The sequence below is a fragment of the Protopterus annectens genome, chromosome 7.part0, assembly GCF_019279795.1.
Source record: "Protopterus annectens isolate FY-2018-M chromosome 7.part0, PAN1.0, whole genome shotgun sequence".
In the NCBI taxonomy this organism is placed as follows: Eukaryota; Metazoa; Chordata; order Ceratodontiformes; family Protopteridae; genus Protopterus; species Protopterus annectens.
The window spans coordinates 1,349,521,915-1,349,537,337 of NC_056739.1; positions in this window are offsets into that span (position 1 = coordinate 1,349,521,915).

Consider the following 15,423-nt stretch of genomic DNA (forward strand, 5'->3'; position numbering starts at 1 on the left):
AAAAAAACCAAAAAAACTTTTGGTGTTTTATTTCTAGAAAAAAAGGCTTTTCTGAGTTTATATGAGCAATGACTACAAAACAAAAGGAAATGAAGACTATTTACCCATGTTTGCACCCTGTATTAGAGGTACAGCCTTTACAGAGCTATTAGCAGGTAAGAAAACCATCACACTGGCTAGTATTCAGAGATCAATCGAACATGAAAAAAGACTTTCAGTTTTTCTTTTGAAAATTGCATCTTTTAGATACTTTCTACAGAAGCTAGGCATTTGAAGTCATAAAATCATTGTAGTTAGCTAGGCATTTAGAATTCAGCACAAAATAAAATATGAAATGAAATTAACTGAAAACCTGTTTACCAATGTTTTAACTTTGCACTGCTCAGAGGCTTCCTGCAGGGTATTAGCAAGTCAGATCATAATATTCCTTGAAAAGCTATAGTTTCTCTGAGTGACAAAAAGACAGTTGAAACTAATGAATGACTGAGAGCTGTTGTGAGTAATAAACTGCAATTTGAGAAGGAATCTGCTTAACACCTCTGAAGGTTCCTAAGCACCTCCCCCAACCCCTGCAGGCAAGTTGGGACATGCCCAGAAAGCCAGACTGAAAATGTAAACAAAGATCAGAATCAAATGAAAAATCCCTGGGATTGTCCCTTTGCTGCCCTCTGCTGTGGCTATAGCTTATTCACAGACAACTCATCTTACTCCGGATGTCTCTGGTGTAGCACCTCCAAGAGCTCTGTGACCAAGAATTAGCCATAGTTTTCTGTGTGTTGTTGGGGTTCACCAAAGAGCAAGAGACATTCTTGTCAACCGGGAGAGAGAATGAGGAAGACTTCCCTGTTTGGTCAGAATATTGTGCGCATCCTTGGGGAAGCTGTTGCCATTAATGATACTCTAGCCCTATTTTTCTTGTCAAAAAGAGACAGAAAATCAAACATAAATCAACCCTCCTCAAATCTCCTTAAAAAGAAGTAGTTTACTGGGTTTTGTTCAGGATATAATTCGTTGTTGATTCTTCGTATAAGGTGGTTTCTGGAAAGAAAGTGATGCCTTCGAAAGTCAAGATTGTGAATTGAATGGGGAAGATGAAGGACAGATGTATTTGTAGACTCTAACTATAGATCAGTTTCTCCTTCCATCGGGAGTAAACAATTGCCTTCAGTCCATCGAAATACAATGAGCTGCAGTTACAGAAGGATTTTTCTCTTAGAACCTTTCACTCATTCTCCAGTTCTGTCACCTTGAGGATGAGGAGGGTCCTCATACAGTATTTTTCCTGGTAGTCAGTATGCTGTCCCAAAAAGGCAGATAGAGCCTAGTAAAGTTACAAAGTTTTTGGATTTTTTCTTACTTTTTTTTTGCACTTTCCAAACTTGACCCAGCAGCTACAGCTTAGTTATTCAATGTTTCAAACATTTAGATCTGATGTTATCCAAGTCATTATTCATCACTATGAGATTTTGGATCCAATATCGGACTGAGCCTGCAATATAATACAGATGGACCTGGCCAGCTCCTCCCTCACATGTTGCCTGCCTCTGACCCCAGATCTTGTTTGCTGTGTATCCCAGTAAGACACATTTCCAGTGGCTCTAACTAGTTGTTTTTCTGTTTAATTCTAGTTTTCTAGTGTAGTGTTTTAGTTTAGTGTTATTATTTTTAGTAGTTATTTCCTTCCCAGCTTAGATTTTAGTTAAATTAGCAGTCGGTTTTTTGGCAGTTTTTCTAGTGTAGCCATTAGGGCTGTGTTTGTTGTTGGTGTTGGCATTTTTGGTGTGGTAGTTTGTGTAGTTAGTTTAGTAGGCAAATTATGGCTAATAAAATAGCTAGTTTTAAGAAATTCTCCTCGTATGGTCGGAAAATGCCTCATTCCATCACCACGAGGAGTATGTATATTGCTTGGCGCCTCACCTGGAGGTTGAATGCAACCTTTGTGGCGCAAGATTAGCCCCAGGGCTTTGCAGAGCAATCACAACAAACTTCCACTAAAGGGTCTGGCCCATAAAATCTTTTGTTTCTTTGAAGAAGCTTCCTCTTCCGATCCAAAGAGGAAGACCCTTTCTCCAGCCCGCCTCCTAGAAACTGTGGCTGTCTGATCCTAAGTCTCCAGATCTGACTCCAGGCTGGTCTATCTCAGAGATGAGGTCTTCAGACCCAAGAGCCGAGGAGCAGTCTCTCGGATCCAGGGCCTCTCCCGATCAGAGACCCTGAGATCCGACCATGATCAGGTCAACCTCAGATCCAACCAGTTCATTGGATCCATCCACTGTGTCGGCTAGGCCTTCAGATCTGATAGAGTCGTATCTGGTTATAGTCTTGGAGGAGGTTACTGTCCTTTCTACCTCCAGACAGAGGTCCTAGTTGGCTCCAAGACATCGGATCCATTCCCCAGAATATGGGAGTAAGTCGGGGAGATCTCCTTCCAAGTCTACTTCACCCTCTTCCTCCTCTAGATCTTTCTAGGAGTCCCTTGCCCTCAGACATGGGACAAGACAGATGAGGAATTTCCTCATGGCCAAATAGAGTTGGGGTCTCATTTCTCCTTCCATCTCGCCAAGGAGCCTTGCCTCACAGTTTCTTTTTTTTTCCTCATCCAAACCCTGGTGGCTTTGGATTCTAGGCACCAGGATGTCTGTAGAGATTCGGTGAGGCTGGAGTATTCCCAATTTTCTCTAATTCCTTGGCTGGGGTCTGAGGCTAACTCTGTTCCCCATCCCTGGAGTGGGTGAACCCTGTACTGGAGTGGTTGATGACGGCTTAACATGGGGAGGGATCTGCACCATCTTCTGGTCTCCATCCTCCCTCTGTGCTTTGGCTTTCATCCAGGGGTCTGTTTCTGGACGCGTTCTCCTCTCTGGGAGACTTCTCCTGATATGGGGGAGGCCCTCGGCTTGAGTGGTGGTAGAGAAGACCTTCTCCAGGTCTGGAGTTTCTCCGCCACACCTCCAGGTCCCTCCCTGCCTCTCTCTACTGACTAGCGTGGCCTCCATCCGTCCTGGGTCAGCCTTCCAATTGAGTATCTACAGGGGAGTTTCTCCCTCTTGAGTCCCCTGTCTCTTCCCGAGTCCTCCTCGGAGTTCCCCAGCAGAGGAGAGGTTCATAAGAGAAAGTAAGAGGCGGTACTTGAACTCCTCTGCGGTGTCCCTCACCATGACACAGAGCTCGAGGAAGGAGATGGTCTCCCAGATCTCTTTACTCAATGATGTCGCCTTGGCACATCCTTGAGCTGAAACAAAAGGCAGATGATCTCCCTAACCCCGTGTTTGGAGAGGAGTCCATGTTTCAAAGTCTTGGGATGTGTCTGCCTATCTCTCCTGATGTCCCACCCAGTGATGAATTAGTGGATCTGATCACCAGCAGAGCCTAGAAGGAGCGGACATGGTGGAGCCTGTTCCTAAAAGAGCTGACAAATTTCAGTCCCCCACAGACCAGTCTTTGGAGCAAAGGGAGTCCCATTCAAGCACATGGGTTGTTGCTGCTATGAAAGGAGCTAGTAGAGCAGAGTTCATTTGTTAATCCCCTGAACAGGGAGTCCCGGGAGATAGACCATTTTGGAAGTGCATGTACGCCTCAACTACTTTTGGACTGAAAGTGACAAATTACTTGGCACATTTTACTCTGCTCCAAAAGGATTTGGTCCAAGAGCTCTCCACTTCCTGTACAGAGTTGTTGCTAGTGGAGGATCTCAAGAAGGTATCTCCCAAGCTTTCCACTCTGACCTCTCTATTGAATTCCTCAGTGAGGGTAATTTGCAGTGCTGTGATAGCTACCTCTCAGGCAGCTGATACAGGCATTGCCTTGAGACGTCATGCGTTTCATATGCGGCTTGTAATCTTTAAGGCATCTCATCACCGCCCACTTGATGGTTCTACTCTTTTCTGACCTTCTGTGAAGGACACTTTGACCTGCAGCGCAGGGAAGGGAAGACTGACCTCTGTGAGACTAATCGCAAGTGTGAAGGGACTTGTCTGCAGTGGGACTGCTTTCAACCCCACGGTCCTTCTAAGACCCATGGGGGAAACTATAGGAAGATGCGACCCACACCTATCGCAGTCTTCCCTTTCAGGATGCTCCTGATGCATCCTCTTCTAAAGTCAGGGTGAGATGTTTCAATGGATAACATCACCCCTCAGGATGGAGGGGGTCCGACAGAATGAGGTTCTAGAGAACCCTTCTGGAGCACGCCCTTTCAGTGCTTTCTGAAACATTGCCCAGTTGCTCTGCCATGGAGGCAGTCAGGGTCGATTTCCAGACCAACAACTAGCCTGGAGAAACATCACTCCAATAAGTGGTGTTAAGCATTGTTCTAGCCATTTCATCTCTTTGCACCCTCCAGTTAGATGTTACCTCCCAGACGCTCCACCCAGTCAAAGGAGTTAGCCCAAAAAGTTCAACAATTTCTTCTAAAAAGAGCAATCCAAGAGGTCCCAAAAGAAGAAAGAGGATCCGACATACTCTTGCTTTTTTTAGTGCCAAAGGACAATAAGGGACCCACGTCTCTATTCTGGATCTCAGAGAACTCATCTTTCAGTGAAGAAAGTTGCAGATGGTCACTGCCTGGTCCATTCTGCCTCTTTGCAAGGATGATTGATATGTTTTAGATCTCCAGGATGCCTTACTATCACATCAAAATAGACAGGCAGTCCAGGAGACACCTAACTTCTGACTAGGGGCTGAATCATTACTTTTCAGTTCAGAGCCCTGGCCCCTTTGGTCTCCACAGCCTCAGGTGCTTACCAAATGTATGTCAGTGGTAGTTTAGAGGGGTTCCAGTCTTTCTGTACCTTGATGATTGGCTCACAGCTCCTTTCGAGGCATTGACTGATACAGGCGTTCATTATGTTCTGTCCCTTCAGTCAGTTGGGGATAAATCACAACCTAAATGCAACCTGATCCCCACACAGCAGTTGGAATTTATAGGATTACTCTAGTCTGCTTCAAAGATTGCAGCTACTCCTTGCACAGAATTCAGTTGGAGGAACAGGTCACCTGAGTTTAGATTCATTACACCCTCGGTTCACCTAGTTCTCAAGCCCTTGGATCCATGACTTCAGCCTTTCATTTCATTCTGGCCAGGTACCATATGAGTGCTGTAATGAACCTTTAGCTGTCCAGTGGTCAAAAAGTGCTAGCCATCCCCTGTCTGCACTGCAAACTCATCCTTGTGTGCAGATGTCACCCAGTGGTGGCTCATTTCAGGCAGGCCATTTTCTCCCTCCGCTTATCTTTTTGCAAGCCTTTCAGGATTGCTTCACTCTAGGACACCAGAAGTTCAGACAGACAACATGGCAGTCATCTGGCACGAGGAACAATGCCTACCCATTGTGCAGAGAGAGGCCATAGAATGAGGATGTCCTCTGGCCAATTCCTCATAGCAACAATATATCTGGGATTCCAACATGTTGACGGCAGACACAGTAGATCTGTCTTGAGTCTCAGAGGGTCCTCAATCTCAGTGGCAGTTATAGATTTTCAACTGTTAGGGTCAACTTTGTTGCAACCTTTTCATCTCCCAGCCAACGCATGTTTTTGCACAGACCTCACTTCAGGGGGGAGTCAAGAGATGCCTAGTTCATGACTCTTCTGTCTCCCTTTATGCCTCAGCCTTTCTGTCCTTAATAACCAAGACTAGTAAAGCACTATTCTGAGGCATCTCATCCCTCATTGCCCTTCTGACCCCGGCAACCATGAGTCTTTGTTTATATTATGGCAGACGGTACTCCAGTCACGATCGCTCAGATGATAATGCAGGCAATCAAAATTACTGTGGGGCCAGCCTCCCTGCAACATATTCATACTCGCATCACAGTGAGAAAGGCATATTTTCCCAGTCTCTCACTCCCGCAATCTCACAATATTGATCAGACCATCAGCATTTCAGCTCTATGGTTTGAGATTTTGATTTTTCATTGAATTGATAGGAACCCGTTCCCTCCACTGCCCTCATCTAAGTGATCCACCAGGTACTGATCCTATTAGACCTGATTTCCCATTCTTCAGCTCTCTCCAAGTCTTCTGACCCTTCATCTAACCCATGGTTTTTCTCTGCAGTTCAGATCATAGCTGTCCAGCTAGTGCCCCCATTCCATGTGACTGCCTCCAGAAGCCCACCACTGGAAAGGCCTGCAGTAAGGCGTGGTGTGCCTTCTGTCTGGGCTAAAAGCAGAATCTGGATCCTTTTCTGCTTCAATTTCAGATATACTTTTGTTCACTTTCTCCTGCCCAGGCAGGAGCAAGTCACCATCAGCCACAGGTGATTTCCAACTTTCCTGTGAGCTCTGATTCATGCTTTTCGCCTGGCTTTGTAAGGCACGGCGAAAGGGATTTTTCTGCTTCGCTCCATTGCTGGGACCCTTCATTCTGGGACCCTCATGCTGGTTTTGTAGCCTTGACTAGGAGTCCTTCTTTGAGCCTGCTAGTTCCTACAACCCTGCTGCCCTGTCTTGGAAGTGATGGCCACTGGTGGCTATTAATTGAAGTTATAGGAGGGTCTGAACCAAAGCTCACCATTACTCTCCTCCTTACTTGAGTTTTCATAAGGACAGATTATTCTGAATAACCCCTCTTCTTACCCAAGATTGTTTCTGAAATCATCTTTTAAATCAATTTATCTAACTTCCAGTTTTTCCCCAACTATTCTAATAAGGGGAGTATAACCTACATACCTTTGGACGCTCACAGACAATTATGGTTGTGTTTACATAGGACAAAAGGTTTCTAAGTCAGAACAACTCAGGCCTTTTCCCCAACAGACATGGCTCCAGCTGCATTCAATGTCTATGATCTGAATCACCTTGAGGCCCCAAGAAATGTCAAGGCTCATTCTCATTAGGTATGGCAACTTCTAGTATTTATAGTAAGACTTTCATCGATGACATTTGGCTGGCAGCCACTTTTGTCTAAAACCCCACATGTTTATTTCTCACTACAAGCTTGGTCTGTTTCTAGGAGCAGGGCCTCTTTGGCCCAAATGTGTTCAGCATGTCCTCTTTTGAAATTCCCAGGGTTAATGGTAACTGGGGACCCTGGACCCTATAGTATGAATGATGACTTGGATAACATCAGATTAAGAGTTATGTACTTACCATAACTTACATCTGTGTTATCCTAATGTCATCATTCATTATATTTTTCTCCTCCCTCCCCATTCTGTAGATCAGGGGAGGAAGTTAGGAATTTCCTCCAGTCTTTGGAAGTAGTATTGAGGCACATTGCAGAAAACCTCATTTGGGGTCAGAAGGCAGGACATCGTGGGAGAGAGAGGAGAGCCTTAGATTCATCTATAGATATTGCTGGCTCAGATCCGATATCTGATCCAAGAATTTCATAGTGATGAATGATGAAGTAGGATAACATGATCCAAGTTAGTAAGTGCAGTAAATTCTAGTCCTATTCTTCTGATATGATGAGAATATTATTGATGAAGGGAAAAGTTGCGTTTCACAACTTTGATTTTCGAATTTTGAAACTGTCAGACTCAGATGTTAATGTTTTTCATTCTTGAATTAATCAGAAAGCACAGGAATGCTTTGTTTTCACTTCTGTGAAGAAAATTCCATTGAATAATTTAGTTTTCCATTGTGCAAGTCACAACCTCATTGTTTGAATTGTTTGTGTATGACCCATGGATTTTCCAGGGTTTTGGCCATTTGGCTATTAAAGTTTTGAGTGAGGTTTGTTCGACTTATATTCTGAGAACCTCCCAGATGATGTGAAAATGAGAGTTTAAATTCTCTTTTAGATGTAGATTTGTGTTTGATTCCTCTGCTGCAAAGATTTATCAAAAGCAAGATGAAAGTTATGAAGTTTATAATGGAATCTTTTAACCTCCTTTTCCTACTATCTAAGTGGATTCTCTAATCCTCATCCAATTGTGGCAAAACAAAATAAGAAGTCTCAAAGAAAATGCTGGTAAACAGCAGTATATACGAATTATAGGTTAGTTCCAAAAGAATTCAGGAACCCCCCTGGCTGCCAAAACCCCAAGGACAGTCTAAATGTCAGAATGAATTTTAAGGACCCCTGTCCCCTTCTAATGGCAGTCTTTTCCTCCAGAAAGTCTGAATCTCCACTTTCTTTCAAGGCAGATAGTCGAAGACAAATGGGTCCTGAAGATCATTCTTCAAGGTTGCTAGGATGGCAGGAGAAACCTTCTTCTGAGATAACCTCATCCATAGTAGACCACCCTTTATTTCATGTCCTTTCTAACGATGTCCCGAGAAATGATGGAACGTCTTCTTCTGTGGGTTGGGAAAGACGGTTCCATGATGTTTTTAGTGCCAAAGAAAGAATATGTTTGGAGACAAGATCTGGGTTTTATTTTTAAACTCATTTCAGGAGGAAAGCTAAAAGGTTACTTTCTGCTACAACCTGTTTATCCTTACTCATGTAAGCCCAGTTAATACTTCAGATTTAAAAGATGCTTTTCACATCCCTTGTTCATCCGTATACGTAAGTACGGGAATAGGTTCTGTGTATTTTGATCACATTATTAGTTTTCTGCCTTACCCTTTAGACTATTCACTGCACCAAGAGTACCACGGGTGGCTATGTTAGCTCCAGTTAGAGTTTATTGCAGGCTACAGGTATCCAGTAATATTTTTTTTCCATATTTAGATGTCCAGCTTATTCAAAGAGTCTTTTCAGTTTCAGGAATCTTCACTTGGGTGAGAGATCTCACATAAGCTCTGATTTGGAAAGACATTCTACAAGTCTTTTTTACTCTTCACACAGGAGATCAAAGTCTCCTAGGTGTCATTCACAGCACAACCTTTTAGTTCAAAGAAGGGAAAAATGCACTGTATCTATATTCATCCCTAAGGGCTTCCTCTCTGACTTGGGATTTGGGGGTCACATCTAGGATTCTCATGATACCACCTCGGCAAGATCACAACGCAACAGTATCAGAAGTCTCGCTCCCCTGCACCAACATCCTTTTCCTTCTGTCAGTGCTGGGCTCACAGAGGAGTGTCACTTCAGGAGACTGCAACATCCCCAACCGTTCGCCCTCTCTGCTTCCAAACCATCACCACTGATGTCTTGACTGTTGGGGAGCAATGAGTGAGGATGTGCTGAAAGGAGTATGGACATCATGACAGACACAATATTGTTAAGTGTTATAGATGCTTGCCCTGACTCAAGGCGTCAATTGAACCACACACATCTGTGGTCCCTGAACCTCTTCTTCAAAGTTTTTATAAACAATGCCATGCCTGCGGGTACATCAACAGGTAAGACAGAGCCTGGTCATACCTCTTTAGCATATTATCCTTTTAGTTAGGATATAAGCCACAGCACAAATCACCCCACCGGAATCTTACATTTGTCAGAGCAAAACTTTGTAGCAGACAAGCTTGAGTATATTGCACATGGAAACTAGATCGGGAGCATGTCTTCTCAATAATGGAAACTAGATTGGTGGGGGTCTTCCAAGATTTTGTCCATATGGAGAGTTCTATCAGCAGATCTATTTACTTTCCTTCTCTCAACAATCAGCTTGCAAGATGATTTTTGAGCTATGATACAGAGTTGGAAATTGCCCAGACATAGTAAGAAATTTGTTAAGTCTAATTATGATGGCTGCCAAAAAGCAATAACTAGAAATGGGAAACCAAAGTTCAACCAACTTTACTAGAAGTAACAGCATAAAACAATTGGAAGTGGGATCTTAGAAAGGGTAGGGGTAATTATTATGGAAAGCATGGAAATGGGAACACTACATGCAGAGGAAGAGCCGATGTTTAAAAGAAGGCAGATCTGAATGGAGCTACAGTTTGGTAGACTGACAATGACTGATATGGCTAAAAGTGATGTATAATGTTTCAGTAGCTACAGTTGTTGGCATGGTCTAGTACAATGTTTGCAACTGAGAGATTGTGCCGAATGATTATTTCATTTCATAAACATGTTGTCTTATATCTAACAGTATGTTTTGTAGACAAAAAAAAACACCACACAAAATTATGCTCCAGCTTGTTATATCCTTTGGCAGCAAGTAACCCATTAATATAGCTAAGTCTACTGCAGCAGTGATCATTTTAGCATCTACTGTTATAGTAAGTTTACTTCCACAGCTGTACTTTTTGGAACAGACACCCACCTGCTTATCAATCTGAATACCACCGTTACCCTGTTGGTGAACCCAGATAACTGAATGAGCACTCAAGTTCTTCCCAGTCTTCTAGTTGCCTTTCAAGCTGGAGGTTAATTAAAATGGCTTATTGACTATACTTGTAATAGCTCACAGACTGATTGCCTAGTATCTACATATATTAATATATGATAAAAGTTACTCATTACTAATAATTTTATTTCAAGGGACACCTTCTGTTTAGCAGGAAGCACAGTGCATTAGGGCTTTGTATTTCAGACAAGAACATTAGTAACATCCTTTCACCAATATTCAAAAAAGAAGAAATAGGATTGTCACGGATAATACTATCCTTTATACTTTTGGACTTCCTGCAATTGTGTAACCTTTATCCACATCCCATAAGGGTATCATACTACTTGATATCTGTCTGAAGACAGTTGTCTTCTGTGGATAATTCCATTTTTATTATGAATGCACTGCAACAATGATCCTTCTGTTTAACATTTACAGTTGTGATTTGTAACCTTATCAACTTCTTTACTGGCTGGTGGTTACCACCTTGCCTTTTGACTTTCTTTTAGCTACAGGCAGTCATATGCCAGGTAAACTTTGTTTGGTCTTTACAGAAATTGTTATCCATTAGGACTAACCTTTTTCTTCCAAAATGGTATCTTTTCCTCTCTCCTTTCTAGAGGAATCCAGAGAAGAGATACCTTCCTGTTTTGGATATGCACTCAGCTCAGGTTCTACCTGAAGAGAAAGTATGAGTGTTATTGAAAACAGACCATTTGGGCTTTCTCCTTGTTTTGTAGGAGGGTTCCTATTGACCAAGCAAGTCCTTTTCAGATAGATTGTAAACTTCGTATTGCTTTCTTGTAACAGGTTACTACCATTCATTGTATGATACCAAGCAGCAAGATATCTCACCAGGAGACTGCTTTTAGTGCCTGCTTTAAAATGTCCTCATTTTGAGCATTTCTGCCACAGACACTTGAACATTAGTTCTCACCTTCACTAAATGTTAATCTTGACTATGATTCTAGGATTGCACTCTTTTGTTTTATTACTCAGAAACTTAGTCTTTTGAGGTTTTGGCTCTTTTGGTCTTCCCAGTTCCAGCTTATGGTGGAAGTTTGCATTTTTACTGCTTGATTCTTCTTTACGGAAGCTTCCTATACGCGGCCTCAAGCATCATCTGTAGTTGAAGTGTAATCATCATATCAGTTCATTTGTGAGGCGGTTTCATACAGAAGTTTATTATTGCCCCAAGCTTTCCATTGATCTGTGTCTGGCTGGGTTGTCAGCCATTTGTGGATTGGTGTGATTTCTTATAGGCCTTCCAGTTGTACCTATTCATTGTATGTTTTTTGAATTGGGGCTATGGGGCACAGGGGCTGGGTGCATCATCCCAGTACCATTGTTTGATGCCTGATATGCTTCTGGTGTTGACACCCCGGAACACAGGAGGTGGATAGTTGAGCTGCTACCGAGTAGGGGCTATCATAAGAGTAAATTCATTAGTTACCCTGGAAGAAGATTAACACAGGTTCAGTGACACAGTGAGTAGCTTTTGTTGTTTCTTCTATCACTGCATTTTATTTTCTGCAATCCTTAACGAATACTAGCTTCTTTTTGGAAATGTGCTTAATCACCCCATTCTGAAAACTGATTTTAGAAGGATTCTTGTGTTGTCGATAATTGTGTTCTTTAATCTTCAGATGTTTTCCTTTAATGTGGCATCAGATGTTTGCCTTGGCTAGTTAGCTCTTCTTTACCTATTATTCCCACGCTGCTCGAATGAAACTATTTCTTACCATAAAATCCCACAGTTTCACTGATATTAATTACACAACACAGTGGCTGGGCTGTTTAGCATCCTTTTCTGTTATTTTGATATCTGGCTGGAAAATAAATACTGACTTTAATTCTGACCTCTGCTTTTGACTAAAACAGAGCTGTGATTTTATGTCTAGCTTAGTTTTCAAGAATGGCAGTGGATTTTATAGAAAGAAGATTACTTTTAATTTTCAGTTATGAGGCACCATATGTCATGTTAATATTTCTGACTTCCCACTGTGCTCCTTATGTGTGTGGAAAATAAAATTAATTGAAAAGCATACTGTGAAAGCTATTATTAAGTTAATAAAGTTAACAGCTTGCAGGGTGTCTTTATAACGCTGCATGACATAATAATGCATAAAAGACAGTAGCTATTTATAAGGTCACATAAAATGATTGTTTAAAAGGAAGGGGAGCAAGGTTAAGTAGTGAACTGTGTCTTGGAAGGGGATCCCTTAGCAGAAATTAGAATGATGTAATAGGTGTTTTTGACTCTGAATAAAAGAAAAATCGTTTTAAAGTCATGATTCCCTGTGCTAATGTATGTAGGTGTTCTATCAAGTTAATTATATCATGTACAGGTTTCTGGTTTTTGTAAATTTATATTTTGACACAGTCCATAGGTACTCTCATTTCATTGCAGATTTTTTTTTTTTTGTTTGCTGTATTTTTCGTTATAACATAAATTTAAAAGATTGTCCATACGCAGTCATGCAGTCTAGGCACACTGCAGATGCTGCCATTGCTGACAGAGTTCTTAGAGGTAGTTGGTAAATGATCTACCATATACTATGAATTTATCTTGTCTTCTCTTTTTCTACAACTCTTTTTTACATTTCTAATTTTTGAGTAAATATTTTCTGAGACTGGAAAGTTGAAAAGAAAGTCAGTCTTCATTTAGTGCAAGCCATTCTGCAGGGCGTTGCAAATTGTCTGGTCAGTCATGAAACAAACTGTTCATGGCACTGTTGTGGACCTTATTTATGGGGAAGTTTATGAAACTGAAGGTTGACAGATAGGTAGATTTGGCTGTTTGTTAGCTTTCAGATTACTCCCAGAAAACACAGCTTATTGCTATTGTGACCTGTATACATTCTGCCTACCTAATGAAATGCGCAGCACTAGGCATAAGATTGATCATACACACTCATATTAATCTAGTTCTGAGCCACTTGTATGTGTGGCTTTTCCATGAGCTCTGTGCTTCCAGTGCTGAAGTACTTTTGATACTTTGTACTAGTGTGTGTTAATAAAATAATAGAAAGGATTTGTGAAACATGCTGTTATAAAATTTTCCTTTCCTGATATTCCTTCAATGACTGAACTTTCTCTCTATCTCAGGATTCTGATTTTGGTTGCAGTACAGAACCTGTTAACATTTATGTAGTGGAACCCCAACATTTGGCGATGATACCATGACTTTTTGGAAGGGGTATTTTTCTGTGTTTGCTGCTTTCGCTATCGGGTCTCTAAGCTCAGTCAAAAGGCGATCACTTTCCCTGGGTGGAGCTGTCATTCGGCGCTCTTGTGCATGCTTTGTGCTTGTTTGTTTACGTGAGACTGTTGTGATTAGGAAGGAATTAAAGAACAAGGAATTATTGTTATTTTGAGGAGGCATTTTCCCTCATTGAGAAAAACGATAATCGTGAAAGCCAATGAGACATACATTGTCTGAGGGCTGTCATCAGGAAGCCAAAAGATTGCTTCCTGCTTTCTCCACTAGATAATCATGGCATTGAGAGCTTTTTCCATTTTTGGTCTAGTCTCTCCCCTCATGAGCGAGCGCGAACATTTTGTGGCACCAGAAGGGACCACTATAGCCCCATGTTTGATCATGAGCACAACCTCTGGCTGCTTCAGTGGCTGTGCCCATGTGTTCTTGACACCACTTCCTACATTGTACACCAGGCTTCTGCCGTTCGGCAAAAGGCCTTGTCATTGGAAACATGTCGGCACAAGCGGAGGCATCGATAGCCCCCTCACAGGTTGGGCATGCCTAGCTCCCAAACTGGACTGTGAAAGCAGCCCAAGCACTAGATGAACTCCATTTATCTGGGCTGCCTTAATCAGGCTTTATCCCCTCTTTGCTATTGATTGCAGATTACCTGGGTTCTTTTCCTTGTATATACAATAGATAGAGATCTGTTATTTTGATTATCTACTGAAAGCAATACTGACTTTTAATTCTGACCTCTGATAAAGAGTCCTGTTTGGATGAATATCTCTTGTCTGTCATTTCCTGTATCTGTACAACTACATATTTTTGTCTATTCATCTCACTTTGTTTGCATTTTTGGCCTTTGGATGTTATCACCTGTGGTGATGCCAAATCACTGTCATCTTGTGTGATCAGCAATAGACTGATTGTATGTGTCTAGCCTGTAAGGGGGCTTTTTGCCTAAATTGCTTTGGAGTTTTAGTAGGCTGTACATGAAAAACTATGGCACATGTATTAATATGCTGTACTTGTGTTAGGACTGAACAATAAACACAAAGCTTTCACCTGCATCTGCTGTTTGTGCACTCATCTTAACACTTCTGTTAGGCCTCCCATTAAGACATGCTTTCAGAAGCTGGATTTCTGGGCTTAAACAGTTTATTTGAATTGAAAACATACAACAGAAGATCATTAAGTGCCTTGGGGAAACAGAAATAATGCCAGAATAACCAAGAAAGATGCCACCAATGAGTTTGAACTTTGAAGCCATTTTGGCATAAGATTAACTATAGCAAGTGCCTGACTGACAACATCAAACTCAAGCTAAAAGACGTAAAAAAAAAAAGAAAATCACAACAATCAAGCAAACAGAGACCTTTCAGTTGTGTGAAGATATTTACCTGCCCATACAGAAGCAGAGTTTTGCATGCTTTATTGTAGCACCCAAGCTGGATAAAGAGGATCAAGAAATTCAAGCATAAAGGTTTACATGTGAAATTGTTCGATCTTGCTGTTTGTTCTTACACACGGGTTCGGAGCTGATCCTCGGCTCCGAGTCGGCCGCTTCACAAGCTCTGCATCTGAAAGAAAGCTCGAGGCACAGTCTATATCCCATGATCCTCCTCTACCATCCCCCAGATCTAGTTTGCCGCTGCAGCTGATCGCATCGAGAGAGCTCGGGCCAGTTAAAACTTTCTATTTTTTTCGGGATTTAGAACTTTAAAAATTTTAAAAACTTTTTGCTAGTGTATATATATAGAGGTTTAGTGTGTGTGTGCATATTTAGCCAGGTTTTGTTACCTTTAGAGGCTTTATATAAATAATCTTAGGGCTTAGGCCTATTTTTTCTGTCAGGGCTCTGACAGTTAGTAGTAGTAAAACTTTAGCAAAGATTTTTTCTTAGTATTTAGCTACTTATCATTGTGTGCAGTGTTTCATATTTACTCCCTTATTATTCTGCATTTATATCTATTCATATTTTTACATAGTTAAATTAGGACGGTTTCTGCTTTAGCTGTTTATACTTATTAGTAACTTAAAGTTAGAG